This window comes from Vanessa atalanta, chromosome 15 (genome assembly GCF_905147765.1).
Source record: "Vanessa atalanta chromosome 15, ilVanAtal1.2, whole genome shotgun sequence".
NCBI lineage: Eukaryota > Metazoa > Arthropoda > Insecta > Lepidoptera > Nymphalidae > Vanessa > Vanessa atalanta.
Genome location: NC_061885.1, coordinates 9214876 through 9231056, shown reverse-complemented (window position 1 = coordinate 9231056; position 16181 = coordinate 9214876). Strand labels below are relative to the sequence as shown.

The 16181-nt window shown below is 32.0% G+C and overlaps 1 protein-coding gene across 2 annotated transcripts in view; it reads left to right on the top strand.

The window, feature by feature from the left end:
- Positions 1–16181, top strand: part of LOC125069175 (protein N-terminal asparagine amidohydrolase) — an 81211-nt gene that overhangs the window by 38120 nt on the left and 26910 nt on the right. The window contains exon 1 of one of the 2 annotated variants that reach the window (XM_047678572.1): positions 6740–6890. The exons of the other annotated variant lie outside the window; for it this stretch is intronic. The gene's annotated coding sequence lies outside the window, so the exon portion shown is untranslated. Of the gene's footprint in view, positions 1–6739; positions 6891–16181 lie in introns of those variants that run through there. 2 annotated transcript variants of the gene reach the window in all.

The window sequence follows — 16181 nt, the reverse complement described above, 5'->3', positions numbered from 1 at the left end:
CCCGCGCTTTCCGCAATGTGTGTCACTCGAGATGACAGATACATAAATACACAGATAATATAAATTCATATGAAATATAAATATAATACTAATTATGTTATTACAGATCTGTGTACACTACAACAGTAATACGATATTTCAATCAACCATACATATATATTATAAAAATATAAACATATATACATAACTAAATCGTTCACTAATTTAAAAAAGTTTGCAAAAGAGCCACATAAATAGGCGGTTTACAAGAAATTGCTTCAAAAAGGAAATATTGTTACGTAATGTAAAAAAATAGTCAACATATATATTTTAAAAATGATATAATGTTACATGTGGCATATTTCATTTACACCGTCATATTTACTTCTAATAAGTTTAACATTAACGGTAGGTAATAAATTCCAACCTGATAAAGTCGACTCGATAGCATTTTGTTATTAAACATAAATCGTTGTTTACTCTGTTATATGCGTAACTTAATGGTTATTATCAAATTATATACATTATTTTGTGTAAAAAAAGTAAATAAATTAATAATGACAGTGTAACAAGTGTAAATATATTTGTTCTGAACTAGTATTCGTTTCTAGCTTTACTTGTCTATGCAAGACGAGGAAGAGATTGTCGCTACCCATTTATAGGCAGTTCGCACCGTCTTCTCTTCTCCGTTGGTCGTCAGAACAAAATAATTTCCGTCAGCCAGACTTCACGCTGAGAAAACATAAATGCTTTTCAGAAGGTGCTAATGTTTGCGTAATTTTGTCATCGAATCATATACCTAAATATACATATGTATATAAATATATAGGTTTTTTTATTGAAAATTTTGTGTTTTTAAATGGATAACATTTTCTACCTTCATACTATCGATGTATACAATATTTTAATATTTGGATTTTATTTTAACTCGATTTCGTACAAACTTGTTCGTATTTGTACAGAACACTGATAAATTAAAACACCGCTGCACATTAAGAGTATCTCATTGCTGTTTTGATGTGTTTAGGGTTGGTTGGTGAGTGATCGAGTGTAACATGTACAAGGAATAGATACAGTAGCAGCGCTTCGACGGTGTAAGTGGTGGTTTGTACTTCTCACATTGTCAAAGGTCCGTCCGTACCGTCAGGTGATACATCTTATTTGCCACTCTAAAATAAAATTAATACATTGTAATCAGAGCATTATCAAAATATTCTTCTAATAACACACAGATTGTAATATATTTAATCTATCAAATTGATTTTGGGATTGTGTAATACAGATCAACGTCAATGTCATTCAAAACGTAAGCGTACGCTAGTTTCAATTTCGTTGATCTGAAAATAACTGTCCCATTTGTTTTTTTTAGTTCTAAACGTATTTCTTAATTCGAATTTTAAATCAAGTTTATCAGATTTATAAGCACGACACAAAATGCAATTATAATCTGTAATTATATTACTCATCATATTTATTATAAAGTAAACAGAACAATGAGAACTTATATAACAAAAGTAATTTATGAGTCTCAATTCCGGGGCCTTCCATCGTTCCCTCGACTTTCACACAGACAAGATTTGTTCTGATAAAAACATATTGGTGTCAGCTGCCCAGATTGTACGGCGAACCTGAAAGCGCATGTATTGCACCTATCTCCCAGACACGGGCCATGGGCTAAGCAAACACTCTGAGTGAGTGGTCTAAGATGCAAGAAACTTTCGCGAATACCCAAAATAATGGATCAGTAACCTCTTATCGCAATTAAATTCTCTGTAGACTTTTAAAAATCATCGTGAACATGAATATTTAATAAAATTATTTGTTAAATTAAATTAGTACTTTTTATTATTATTAATACGAAGTTGTATATATGTTATTGAAATTATTATCGTTATCGTTATTATTGTCAAATTCACCAACTCGCAATGAAGTAGCGTGATAGATTAGTTGCGTAGCAATGCATTAGCATTCTGATTCTATGAGGCCCTAGCGAGCCATAAACGATGTTGGTATAAGTCAATATAATACTTTGGCAACACTGGTTTCCTTTTTTTTTTTTTTTTTAATATAGTCTGTATTGCTGCGCCGTGTACTACGATTTTTCTAAATTCTAAAATTTTCTTTTTTAAAATTAAAAACTGCAGGTCAATTTCAAACTTGGTTTTACTTAATAATCGTACAAACGATTCTTTGAAATTTAATTCGAAAATATTTTTCGGGAACTTTTTCTAGACACTTGAAATAATTCAGTAAATTACGAAGATTACAAGGAATATGTTATGAAATAAGCTCAGCTTTCTATTTCTATTAGCACACCTTGAAATCATAAAGGAATTTAATTTTTTATACCCTTGGATATAAAATGTAGCTCTCAGATGTATACCGTCGACTAGCCGATTTCTTGTCTAACGGGTAACGGTGATAGATGATAGAATAAGCACCAAAAACATTATCCTTAAAAGAAGTCTTCTTTTTCCAATAGTGGAACATTATCGGTCTGTCGGTTGCACAAACTTTTAGTTGCTAATCTAGTTCTTGTTATTAGCTACATTGTATTTTGCTGGTGAAAGAATGGCAGCTGGCAGTTACTTTGAGAGAAATGTATATATCAAATTGATATATGAATGATTAGATTTTTATAAAATCTTAAAGTGTAAATAAATCTTTACAATATCAATGTATGTATAATCTTTTGGGTCCTATTTTATTTAATCGCTACGACTACGACGCTACTGCCTTGTACTTTATTCATCTTACCTTTCACCGTGGAGAGATATTGTCCGTGCAGCCGAGATCCCTACGCCTCATTACCATATACTGTGCCCGTGACAGCATCGCAATTAACTATCTGTTTATTGTTGTTGAATTATAAACGACGTCGCGTGATATCACTCCCGTATGGCAAATGGAAAGCTAGGCCCGGCTTGTGTTCAGCTCGGATTTATTGTAATGTACTGTCAAGTTCAAGCACTTCCTTAAGACTATCAGTTGAGTGTGCTGGATCTGTTCCCGTTTGCTTTATTTCGTAATCCACGGACTTATTATCAAATTTATATATTTTGTAAATAATAGATAAACTATTAACAAATGAATTAAATTATTGGAGACTTATCACACTTATTAAAATATATTACACACATACATACAAATTCATGCTCACACAATTAAAATTAATTTCTTTTTTTTTAATTGGTAGTACTAAACTAATTTTAAATTAATATTCTATGAAAGACACTTATTCACTTTTCGCAGTATTTTGGAATATACTTCTGCCTTATTAAGACATGTAAAATTTATTTTTTGGCTTTATTGTAAACAGATAGTTACATTAAACACATGTTATATTAATTGAATAACAAACTATATCAATCCCATGAGACAAATCTCTAGACTCGACATTAGTTTGGATCGATTTTATTAGTGCGTTTTCATTGACTCTTATCTCTTTCTGTTTTGTTTATTATATATATTATTATTAGTATTCCATAATTTTTCATAAATATTATAAATACGAAAGTAATTCTGTCTGTTTGTTACTCTTTCACGGCTAAACCACTGAACCGAATTAGATGAAATTTGATACGAAGCAAGATTGAACCCGAAGCTTTAATTGTTTACCTAAGCTGACGAACAATCCCTAAAACTCGAGTGAAGCCGCAGGAGAAAACTTGTTTTCCATATAAGATATTACGTATGTAATGATTTACGGTTTAGAATTCCCGCATTTAAAGTGTTACAAGTGTGTGTTTGTACTTATGTCGGGTTTTTACATTTAAGTACTTTCTTACGTCTATCAATCGCAGTTATCACTTGTGGATATGTATTTATTGATTGTTTGTCGAATTAGAAACGGCATTGCATCTAAGATTCTACGAATAAGACAAGCATTATTTTCATAGTATTCAACTATTACATCACGATTAAGAACTTCTAGAATTATATCAAAGATCTATTGCTGCCTTATATTTATGTACCCGAAAATAGATTCAATTATAGCTTAATAAATGTTTTCTAGTAGATAATTCAACGCATGACTCACAATTTTATTGATTTTATTTCAGTTCCTGATGCTTCTGATAATGAATTTGTTGAAGATAATTTTGACCAAGTAAGAGAAGTACAGTGTATTTGAAAAACTTTTACGTCGCTGATTGGTCATGATTTAAGAAGTGTTATTTAAGCAAAGCGAGATCTTCGTCTTGAACACACTAACTGCTAAATTACATGCAACATATATTAGGTTCGAACGCTATTGTCTGTTATTTAAATCATTCGATCAAGTGATAACAAACCCCAACCTTTCACGATGTTTACACACAACCTTTGATACGTTCTGGTTGCGAAAACCGAGCTGGATTTACGCTTTTACATAAATAATTATAAATGTCAATTTGTGAACATTGATTTAATGTAGTTTCGATTCGATTCGCTGCTAAATGTGTGTTTTAATTGTTTTTTTTTTAAAATAAATTTGACTTCAAACTTTCATTGGTTTATGTAGGTAAATAATCAACATGATATAGGAATTGTAAATTGAATAATGAATATTGATATACGTAATACTACGACCAGTTCTGAACAATGTTATTTTGTCGGATTTTATTTAATATGTATGTAAGATTTCTGGTAAAAATTAAGTGGAAATTGTTTTTATATTTCTAAAAGCTGCATTGGCGAGTATTTCTTTTTTTTTAGAACAGAACCTACCTATACCTACCTACCTATATCAATTAATTCCATAAAAACTTTATTCGAAGTTCAAGTCCTCATGACTAGATTTCCATGGTGAACGATTCAGACTAATTGTGCACGAAATTTTATTATAGTCAAGAAACGTATGAGAAAATATAAGCGCACTCTCGATTTTCGCACTCTCACAAAGATGGGAATCCGACACGACCGGATTAGAAGGAAGAGATTTAGTCATAAGCATTTTTTTTTTAGCATTACCAGCCCGTAAATGTCCCACTGCTGGGATAAAGGCCTCCTCTCCCTTTGAGGAGAAGGTTTGGAGCATATTCCACCACGCTGCTCCAATGCGGGTTGTCGGCATACACATGTGGCAGAATTTCGTTGAAATTAGACACATGCAGGTTTTCTCACGATGTTTTCCTTCACCGCCGAGCACGAGATGAATTATAAACACAAATTAAGCACATGAAATTTCAGTGGTGCCTGCCTGGGTTTGAACCCGAAATCATCGGTTAAGATGCACGCGTTCTAGCCACTGGGCCATCTCGGCTCATAGTCATAAGGCAAACGACTTATTTACCACCATTCCCTAACTCCAGATAGTTATGAGAAATTCTTCACTGAAAATCATCATCATTTTTGGCAACCCCATATCCCTGTAATGCCCGACTCGGAATTCAAACTCGAGACCTTATGATTTGCAGCGAATTTGTGCCCGATTCACTCTGTGACTCTATTCATATCGTTGATACAATTATTAATTGATTTTTACACATATAGTTCTCAACTTGTATGTGATAGCACTGGGAGATTGAAATTTAACAGTTTTTATAACGGGAAATAAATTAAAGATCTATTGGCGCCTCTTTATAACGAAACAACATCTTAAATATATTTCATAATTTTCACTTTGATTTAACATACAATTTTTCAATGGTATTAAAGCAAAGATATTGTCTTATGAGATATTAATCGTCACGTCAAACACCGTCACTTTAGCAATTAGTTACGTGGCATTCAATACACGATAAACATTGTGCAATAAATTCGTACATGTGTTCACAAAATTGATCGTTTAATTGGAATCTTTAATTTTATTATACCATATGTATTTTCTATACAAACGTAACTTTTGTCTGCGACTGTACGTACATAAACAACGCGAACGCTTAATTAACTCATAACTCATATTAATTTCGCCTCACTCAACAGTGCTGTAAACGAAAAAAAGTGAAAAATGCTATAAATAATTGTACTCTCGACAATCAAATCGACGTATGGTAATGAAGGAGGTTCCACGATTTATTTCAAACGCGACCTCTATATATACTATGAATAATTGTGTTTACAAAATTCATTTCGAATAATAAAATGAGTTAGTCATTATGTCGTGTATTCGAACTTTATTACTTTCTAATGTGTCCTATTATTTTAATATACATCGAAATGTCACGTTGTTATTTTTGCCCTTAATTTTTTTTTTTAATTAAATAGTAACAAAGGAGTTTTAAATTGTTTTAACGGCCTCTTTGGTTAGGTTGTAATTTTATTGCGTTTCCTAAAAGTATTGTCGTTGATAAAGCTTCAAACCAGCTATAAAAAGAAAGTTGTGGGTGCAGTAAAGCGATAAGATACCATCAATAGCATATTTCAAGAGAGACGTTCGTACTGTTTTTGTCAATATGTTAAGTATTCACATCCCGCATCAAGATAAGAAGCCACAAGATGAGGGACGCTCACATAACGAAATTAGTCTGTCATTCGGACGATTTTTTATCTTGTGTGCCATCGAAAGTCATCAACACTATTCGAATTGTAAAAACAGCTGTCGAGCCGTTATTAATAGCACCTATGCATAGATACCGATGTCATACTTCTATCGAATAAACAATTAGCGGACTTTGAATGAATTCGACAACATTTCGCTGGACGCGTGACAGTGAGGCGTGTTCGAATGTTAACTTGCGCATACATCATCGTTCTCGATACACCTGCGATGCCCCGCCTACATTGTCCCCACCCCCCGCGCGCCTTGCAGCCCCTGTCTTTCGTTTGCCATCATCAAGACACCATTCCATGTTTAGACGTCATCCGGAGCGGTCGTCACAATCGTCGCTCATAATACGTTCAGTGATTTAGAACTGAGTGCTGTGTGATTAACTTTACGTGTTACAATTTTTTTTTATCGTGATTCGACGGAAAGTTTCAACCGTATAATCGTAAGTTAAATATATATTCATATTAATTTTCGATTTAATAGGTATCGTGTCGTTTAATAATATTTATAGTAGATAATGTAATTCGCTATCGACTCGCTAAGGCAATGAATCTTGGCCTTTATCACTAGCGATAAACAGCCAATATAAGACAGTTTAATTTTATACACATTTTATAATTTAATAAGATAAAAATTAAAAATACAACAAAACATCGACACGAAATATTCACACAAAACACAACTTTTGATATTTGAATGTTTTTGCTACTTGTTGCTAAGAGGGTGGAGCTTAAGTTTATTCACGCAAGCGCAAAAACTTTTATGATAAATATTTACTCGTAATTTAATGTCACTATTGCGTTATAAAATCTAGACTCTGCGTATTCAAATTAGCCTTACATTTTAATAATGTTCTTTGTTGGAGACATAATTACGGTGAAAGTGGCTATCCCTGAAATTGATCAGTGTTAGATAACGTTTAAATAAACATCATAACAAGTGGTATCAACATTGCAATCAAAAATTTACCATCGAGTATAGATAGAATCTGTTAAAATAATTAATGACCAATAGTTGGCCTCTACGTACACGCACAATGTCAAGTAGTGTGACGTTTGGCGAATGTAAAGCGTAGCCGTCACGCACACTAAGATAATAAAATTGGCTCGTTTGTTTTAGTTCTATTGTAGTGCAAAATTCTATCTGAATATATAAATAATCTAAGATACTAAACCAATCACGGTTATTATCCATAGAATAATAAAAAATCTGATATAGTTTAATATACGGTTATTCCAGTGTCAAGATTATTGCTTACTTACCTTAATTGTAGGTTTAGATAATAATTATTAGAAGATTTACATGAACTAACTGCCGCAACATTATTTGCTATATCGAAAATTAAAAGAAGGTATAGCACTATACCTATAAACGAGTTAAAAGTAGAGGTGAGACAAATAATAATTCTTGGAAAAGGATAATTTTTGTGATATATATTTTTTCGATCTAATCGACTGTGTTTTAAGCATAAATGCATAAGCAGGTAGCAATACCAAGTAAAATAAGGCTTAATACCTTTTCTTCAATTATATTGTAATTCTTATGTATAACAAACATCGCAATTCAGTGGGAAAGTTATGCCATCATTATTGAGCGTGTGTACATTGCAAACAGCCATTGGACTGTCAACGATGTCCCAAAAGATACCACTGGAAACTATGACTGTACAATGCGATGGGGGAATTCAACATTGACTATTATAACCGACCGCTCGCCTCTTCGCCCGCATCTACTAATGCAATAACTTATCACGTAGCTGTGGATTTTTTATATTATTCAGCTGACTTATACGTTTCAACTAGACTTGTGGATCGCCCGTGAAACTTTATTGAACAGATTTCTATTTCGAAATTCCGAAACCTATGATAGGTTTTGTTTTGATTTAATTTCAAACTAAACTGACGACGTTTGTTCGCACGTTTTACATTTGTTTTTTTATTGAATACAGCCATAGCGCCGCTCTGTACCCGGCCAGTAATTTTATCCGCTCTCTAAAATCAATTCTTTGTTAAATCGTAACAATTAACATATTGTAATCAAGAATCCTCTTTAATTTTCTGACATCTACGGTGGAAGCTCTTTAAAATAAGACCATAAAGAATCTTTTGTGTGCAGCTATCGCCCCATAACCACTGGGACAAAAATCGGCTTATCCTGTTAATATATAAGATTTATTATATCTCACAGCCATATAAGGTATAATTATGCTTACAAAATATTCTTACTTTCTTTATTTAAAGAGAGTATACGATGAAGCAATGTGCTTGCTTATCAAGTACTTATGACATGTGGATCTCCCAGAGATCCCAAGTTATTTGAAATGCGGAACACGTGAACTTGCAGAGAAATTCGGACACATTATTTGTTACCAGAGCTGACCCCTTTTATTTTGATATATGTATGTTTTGTTTTGTATTGAATCCGTTTAGAAATATTAATAATAATGATTTTATTTAAAGTCGAGAAAATACTAGAAAAAGATTCTTAAAATCGCATTCGGAAATTAAAATTAAATTAACCCTTATGTAAGTAATAAAATTAAGATTAAAAATAAAACTGAGTGATTTTTAAAATGTGATTTCTTAAAGATATTTGATTTTGTATATTTAAATATCCTAAGTTGACTGTACTTACCTTGAATAAGGGCTTGCTGTTCGCATGTCTTCTAGTCTTTAACCCTTCAGCTAATAGCTTCTACGTGACTACATATGTTCGGATCTCGACCGTTAATCTCAGCTTTTCTTTAAGCGAACAGACTTAATGTGTTGTCGAATCAACCTATTACATTTACGAGTTACTTTATATAAAACGGCAGTATTTTTTTCTCTTATTTTTCTTTTGTTTATCTATTTATCGTAACATGTGACTAACATTGTTGTATATATTATGTAAACTAATAAATCATTCTTTTCATTGAACGAACGGTGAATGACGGCTGATCTGGGTTTAATATGATGTCGTATGTTATCATTGTTGTTTACTGCACTAATAATTACCTTGTTGGTTTTGTAGCTAGATATAAGGCAGATCGTGAAATTTTGGGCTTATGTCCTATGTCGGAATCAAAGTTGGAAGTGTGTAAACTATCGTCCGTTAAAAATTAGGAAAAGTCGCAGGTCTTGCGTCTGTACTTTTTCCGGTGTTGCCGTCTGATCGAATTGTTAAAGTGACGAATAGAGAGGGCATATATGATGCGTACACTTGCGCTCTATATGCTCTACGTAGACTCTATTACAACAAATTTTGGTTTTTGGAATTTTGGAAGTAAAATTACAGTGGAAATAAGTCGTTAAGTGTATTAGTGTTGTATTATAAATAAAGATATATTAATCATAAACTCTTAGTAGTGCACAACATAGCTGAGTTATTAGCAAATCGCATGAAATACGTAAATCTAAGGTTTGTTTATCTTTTTTCCTACTTAAATAGGCTATAGTTGGTTAGTCTCCCTTTAGATTGGCCGCCGTAAGAAATCTATGTACTAGCGAGTATTCTGATAAAAATATTATATTCTTTAAATTGAAAATCAGAATGAATGGCATAAAAGGTAATCAGAACTCAAAAATAATGTATAATTAAATACCTTAATAGTAAAAATATCTTAGTTAAATTAGCGATTTAATTGATTTAAGTCCTGATGGAACCGGTCAGGGCGACGGGAAGTCTTTAATTACAATTAATGCAACTCCACACATTCGCACTTTGTATGTTAGTTTTTATGCGTGTCGTATAGATATGACTAACATCCGCTCGGGACCATCTGCTGCGAGTGAACGTTTGATGTCATCTTAAAGTATTTTATCTTCGTAATATGTATCGTTTTCTGTAACTTCATTGTTATTTTATAGATTGAACGTTAAATAAATATCAGTACTTTGTAATGTTTATTTGACTATGTAGGTTTTATATAAAATGTAACAAATCGTAATCCAAATATAATAATCGATATTACGTTCGGTATGTTTAATTTTTTTGACTGTTTAGAAAAAAACATTGTTATCAGTATCATGTTTCATACAAGTCGGTAAAGTAAAGCATTTTGAAGTAATTTGGTGCGTAGGTAATGAGTTATCTACTTTGTACCCTGAGAAAGAACATTTAAGTAAATTTTACTAATATTCGACGTTGACATAATAATATTGAGGTCAGAAGAATAAATTAAACAACAACAAAACATATTGCAAGAATTATGGTTTAAATTATTTCGCAAGTATCGTTATATTGTTGTTGCTATCAAGTGAAATTTATAAAATTAATATCGAATACGTCTACATACGAGTAACGTTATTACGACGACCAGTTGTGTCGAGTGTCGTAAAAACCAAATACTACTATGAAAGAGGCTTGATATCATTCATCACATTATGTTTTAGAAACATTTGATAATGTTTAAAATTAACTCTTACTTACGACGTTATTGATTTACTGGAAAGGTTGCGTTTGGACGGTACTTTAAATATACTGAATGGTATTTCGTATGTTCAGTATGGATTCATCCTTATAATTATTTATTCACACAAAATTTATATCGTCAAAGCATTGACTGTTTTATTTAGATTCACTCGCTTTCTTGCTTATTCAGCTATTAAATTGTTTTCGAAATCCCTTTATTATAAGTACGGGTAGTAATTTTTGCAAGCCATCTGACCAGTTAGTATCCATTTTATAGATTTTTTTTTATGGTAAGTGAGCCAATGTTATTATTCTTTATTTTTATATCCAAATGTAGTTCGTCGTATTTCCATGTTTTAATATTTAACAGACTTTATGTACTTTTAATTGAAGGAGAAAACGTTTTTTATTGGTGTCACCCACTCATCAGATATTCTACCGCCAAGCAGGTATATTATTCTTGTGAATGAGCCAGTGTAAATAAAGGCACACGAGGTTGGTGGTGTATTGGCTATGTAAGGATTGGTTAATATTTTTTTACAACGCCTATATGTATGAGCGGTGGTCACTAATTACTAAAAAAATGTTTGCTCAATTTAAACTATTGCAAGTTGATTGGTGTAAGGTAGTGTTTATATTAGAAGTATGTGTAAATAGGCGCATGGTTGCAATAGCACTTGCTATTAGGTGTATAATTTATATAACCTCATAAAGAACATAACACAAAACCACCGATAGTTACAACTTTGTATGGTTTTATCACCGAAACTGATATATTGCGTGGTGTGTGCGTGTGTGAGTGTAAAGCGTGGCTGTTTATGAGTATATTTATTTGACAGAAGATGGATGCCTGGAGTCGAGTTCCTTATAGCTGTCGTTTGTTCTTGAATTTATTGGACACGAAGTAACGGTCGCGCCCTCAGCTGTCCTTCGGTTAGTGGTTCCCGTGATATATAACTGGAACGCATAGTTATTGCCAGTTGATAGCTTCATATTATCATATAATTTTATTTACCTATTCAATGTTCTATATTTATCTACGAAATGTAAATCTATTAAATATTTACCAAACATCAAATTGATAAATATTAAAAAAAAAAAACAATTTTGGTAGTTTTAATTTTATATACAAAAATTTTATTATGATTAAGTTTTTTTTTTTTTTTTATTTAATATTATAAAAATGATTTCGAGGCTTGTGTTCATCATTACAGGTACAAACCTTGGAATGTTTCGAATTTACCCTATTAGAATCAGTTATAAACAAACACTAAACAATATATTCATATATTCACTGTATGTGAAACGCAAGAGACGTAGTATGTAAAGCCATTATTTATGTCATCGATATAACGAAGATTTATAAGATGGTAATAGTTTTAATTTATTAACTGCAACAAACGTTTGCGGTAAGTGACCTGGGTACTTTCTAATTTCCCAGAAGTTACTTCTGCTTAAGTTCCTTTAATAAATAAATGTACTTGTGTAGATAAATGTGTGCGTTCCTCTTATCGTTCATTTGACTAATGTTGTAATAGATTAATTTAAAAGCGAGTTAGTGCCAATACGTCAGCATTATCAACGGAATCATCGTCGTTTATCTCTCACATCATCGTTAATTTGTCATCATGATTTGAATAGTAACTCTCTTGCTGTATTCCGAAAATTAATCCTTGCAGTTTTAGCTAAGGCTTAAAGTAAAAGTATATGTATTTGGTTACTTGCTTTTTTATTTCATTCTAATGTATATTTTAATACAATAATTATTCATTTGTAGTACTCTAATAATTAGGCTTAGCGTAGGTATGCTTTTTTTACTTATACTAGTACTTAATTGTTACTTTTTATCTTAATCCTTATTGCATGCGGTGTTTACCTATAATTAACATATCATTTTAGTTTTAGTAGTTTATAAGCATAATAATGTAATAGATTTATACAAATGCTATGTTGTTAGTGAAACAATAAAATAAAAAAAAAAAAAAACAAAAACTTTGATATCTTCGTGAGCGGACATTTCTTTTATTGGTTAAATAATATGAACACTTCAAATAATACGATCATTATAATCGAATGTAAATCGATGTGATAGTTTATCTATATTTGAATGAGGTTGATTAAGTTTCATTGTTTATTTAATCCTTTATATTTCAAGTACGCGATACATTTGTTGCAATGAATGTGTACTAACTAGCAGTGGCGGTGTTATTTATGACGACCGATACAATCGACCCGGACTTGTCAATCACCTAGTACATACCAGATGAAGCCAGACGAACTTGGCCGTGGGACGCTCCGATTGATTTTAAATCCTATGTTATGTGTTATAAGTGTCACGTTCGGAAAGCACGATCGTGCAGTGTTGGTGCAAGTTGACTGCGATGATCCATCATTCACGAGTCCAAGCGCGTAACGAGCCTTTATTCGAGAGTAGAAAGATGTGCTCGCGACGGTTTTTACACCCTCCTGCGTTCTTATTGATGGATCACGAATTTGTATTAGCTTATCGTTTTAAAATATACATCTTGATCAACGTCAGTCCGTTTCGTACAAAGGTCCCTAACCTACCTATGCGTAATCTGTGGTTTTATCTGAGCATGTGTTAAGTATCCTGTAATTGTTGGCTATTCATTTCTGTAAATGGACATTGTTATTCCGAAGCGTTCATTTCAATGGCATCAATGGGATGACTTTGAAAGCCACAAGTTGCTATCGGATCCACATAATTGAATAACTAATGAAATCGAGACTCCCCACGTGAATAAGTGACGTTCGTACGGAAGAGATCACCCTAACGATCGTCAGATGTTATCTTAACATTGACATTTCAATACTACACGGATCAATTGTGGTAGGCGAACGTTCACTGGTAGGAATATGGTAGCGTTTCTACATTTGGAATAGAGGAGTATATGTGTACGGCTTATATAAGTATAGACTTCGGAATTCATTTACAAAAGGTGTCCTTCATAAAAGTACAAAAAATACTTTGTATTATTTAACATACTAATATCATCAACGATAAAATTTTTGTGCGACTTATCAAAAATCAGGTGTTTTTGAATTCTCTGATACTATTTAGAGCTTTATTCAGTAGCTAAGTAATATATTTTTGTATATAGATCAATTAAATGTTAGTATTGCTATTTATCCATTGATCAATATAGAAGCTTTACAATTATATTGATTGTCAAGTTAAACGGTTCGGAAAGATACCCTGACCTGAAAAGAACCGGCGGACGACAAAATGAGATTGTTTACATATAATGAATATAACAAAGAAATAGTCAGGAGGCGATACAATAATACATACAAAATTAGTATCTGAATACGAATATTTTAATTACTAAGAGTATATTGCTGTAAAAATTAATAAATGATTTCACTTATTTCACGGAAATACCGTAAAAGTAAATATAATTAATAAATAGATTTTAATTTGAAAATAGAAAAACCAGTTTGAATAATATCGTTATTTTATTCGATGTGTTCCTAACCTGAATGCGATCGCTTCGATTAAAGTTTAACTTCTGCATACGGTACCTTTGATCGCGTAATCGTTGATAGATTATATATTCAACATTACGACTGTCCTAATTTCGAGCATGTTCTATGTAAAATAATACATTTCCTAATGTTTCTGCTTTTAAGGAATCAAGTGCATATGTAAGTAAATAATAATCAGTATATCTCCCACTGTTGTCCAAAAGCCACCGTTGCTTTCAATGCAGATTTTCATGAGATGCTTGTAAGTTTCCTTACGATATCTTTTTTAACTACGGAGTAATCGTCGGTTAAAATTCAAGTGTTGTAACTACTGGGCCATCTCGGCTCTTTTGCATACACAAAAGTAAAAAATAAAGTAAGTCTTTAAATGTACTGCTGCTGAGCTCATCTACCTTTTGGGAGAAGGTTTTGAAGCTAACTATATACTATGAGTTAGCGGGTACGCATATGACAGAATTTTATTGAAATTGTAAATACAATTTTAATACTAAACAGACATGTTAAAAATAAAATTAACATCTCAGTTTCGAACGCTTGATTATTATTGTAAGAGTTTAAATTACTGGTCAAGAATTGTAAGATTATTTTTAGTACCACCCACGGTCCTTAAGTTTGTGTCTTGGTTATGTTCATAGTTCACGCAAACGTAAACATTTTTACAATGTTTTAATTTGGTATTTTAAAACTGTTAATAATGCCTTTAAAGAGAAAAACTATAGGACAAGCTATTGAAGTTTTAGTGTTTTTGAATTAAAATAATTATTTTCGTGTATTTTAAATATGACTGCTTATGCTTACGGTCTTTTGGACTGTCAAATCGATTATTATAACAATCGCAAATTTTGAAATACAATCGTTGTAAGACATCTTTTATATTCCTAAACATTGTGTGAATGATTCTCTTTGTCTGTTCCGTGTAAGGTAACCAACACTGACATTCCAAGTTTATACAAAGCGGATATAGATTTACGCTTGTATAAATGATTTTGGATTTAATTTTATTTATCGTAACGTACTCGTACGATGTATCTACGAGTCGTGTTAGTGTTTTATGTGCTATGCTAGCAATGATTAATAGTGTTGTCGATGCGATAGCGCGATGACTGAGAGACGTACGGCCTGACAATATTGTCTCATTTCATACTAATGACGTTTTGAACGTTTATTATCTGTATATTGATTATCTTGATTGTGCAATGTTACTTTCTAATGTAAATATTGTTCGTTGTGAATATAAAAAATCGGTAAATTATTTATTAAGTGAAACTTGAAATGTTTTTTTTTTTTAAATAAACAGTAACAAAGGTCATGACGTGCCGATGCGAATATTACATAAACACAGGTCCATAGATCATGTTATTTTACAAAAACGTTGTAATACAACACCACGAAATTACTGTGATTTGTATTTGAAGCGTCGATACTTCGACATCAACATGCAATCGGTCTAAATTACTCAATAACGCGGTCAGTGTTGGATCTTATGATGTTCTAATGCTATTGTTCTTACAACAATGTACCTCTCTCTATGCGTCTTTTAAAACGTCGTGACTTTCACTAAATAGATACGCCAACAATATACTTTTAACAGAGACAAGAGGTGTTTAGTCAAGAGTAACTTATTAAAAAACTTCAAGGCCGACTAACACAATGCGTATAGATTTGAGAATTCTTTAACTAATACGAATATTTATAAGTTTCGTAAATATATATATATTTTTATTAGTCAAGCTAATTTCGATCTTATCTCGTTTAATGCAGGAGTCAGTTTAATTTGACTCGAATATTGTACATTATCGTTGTCTAGACACAGCTATCACTCATTAAAAATAAG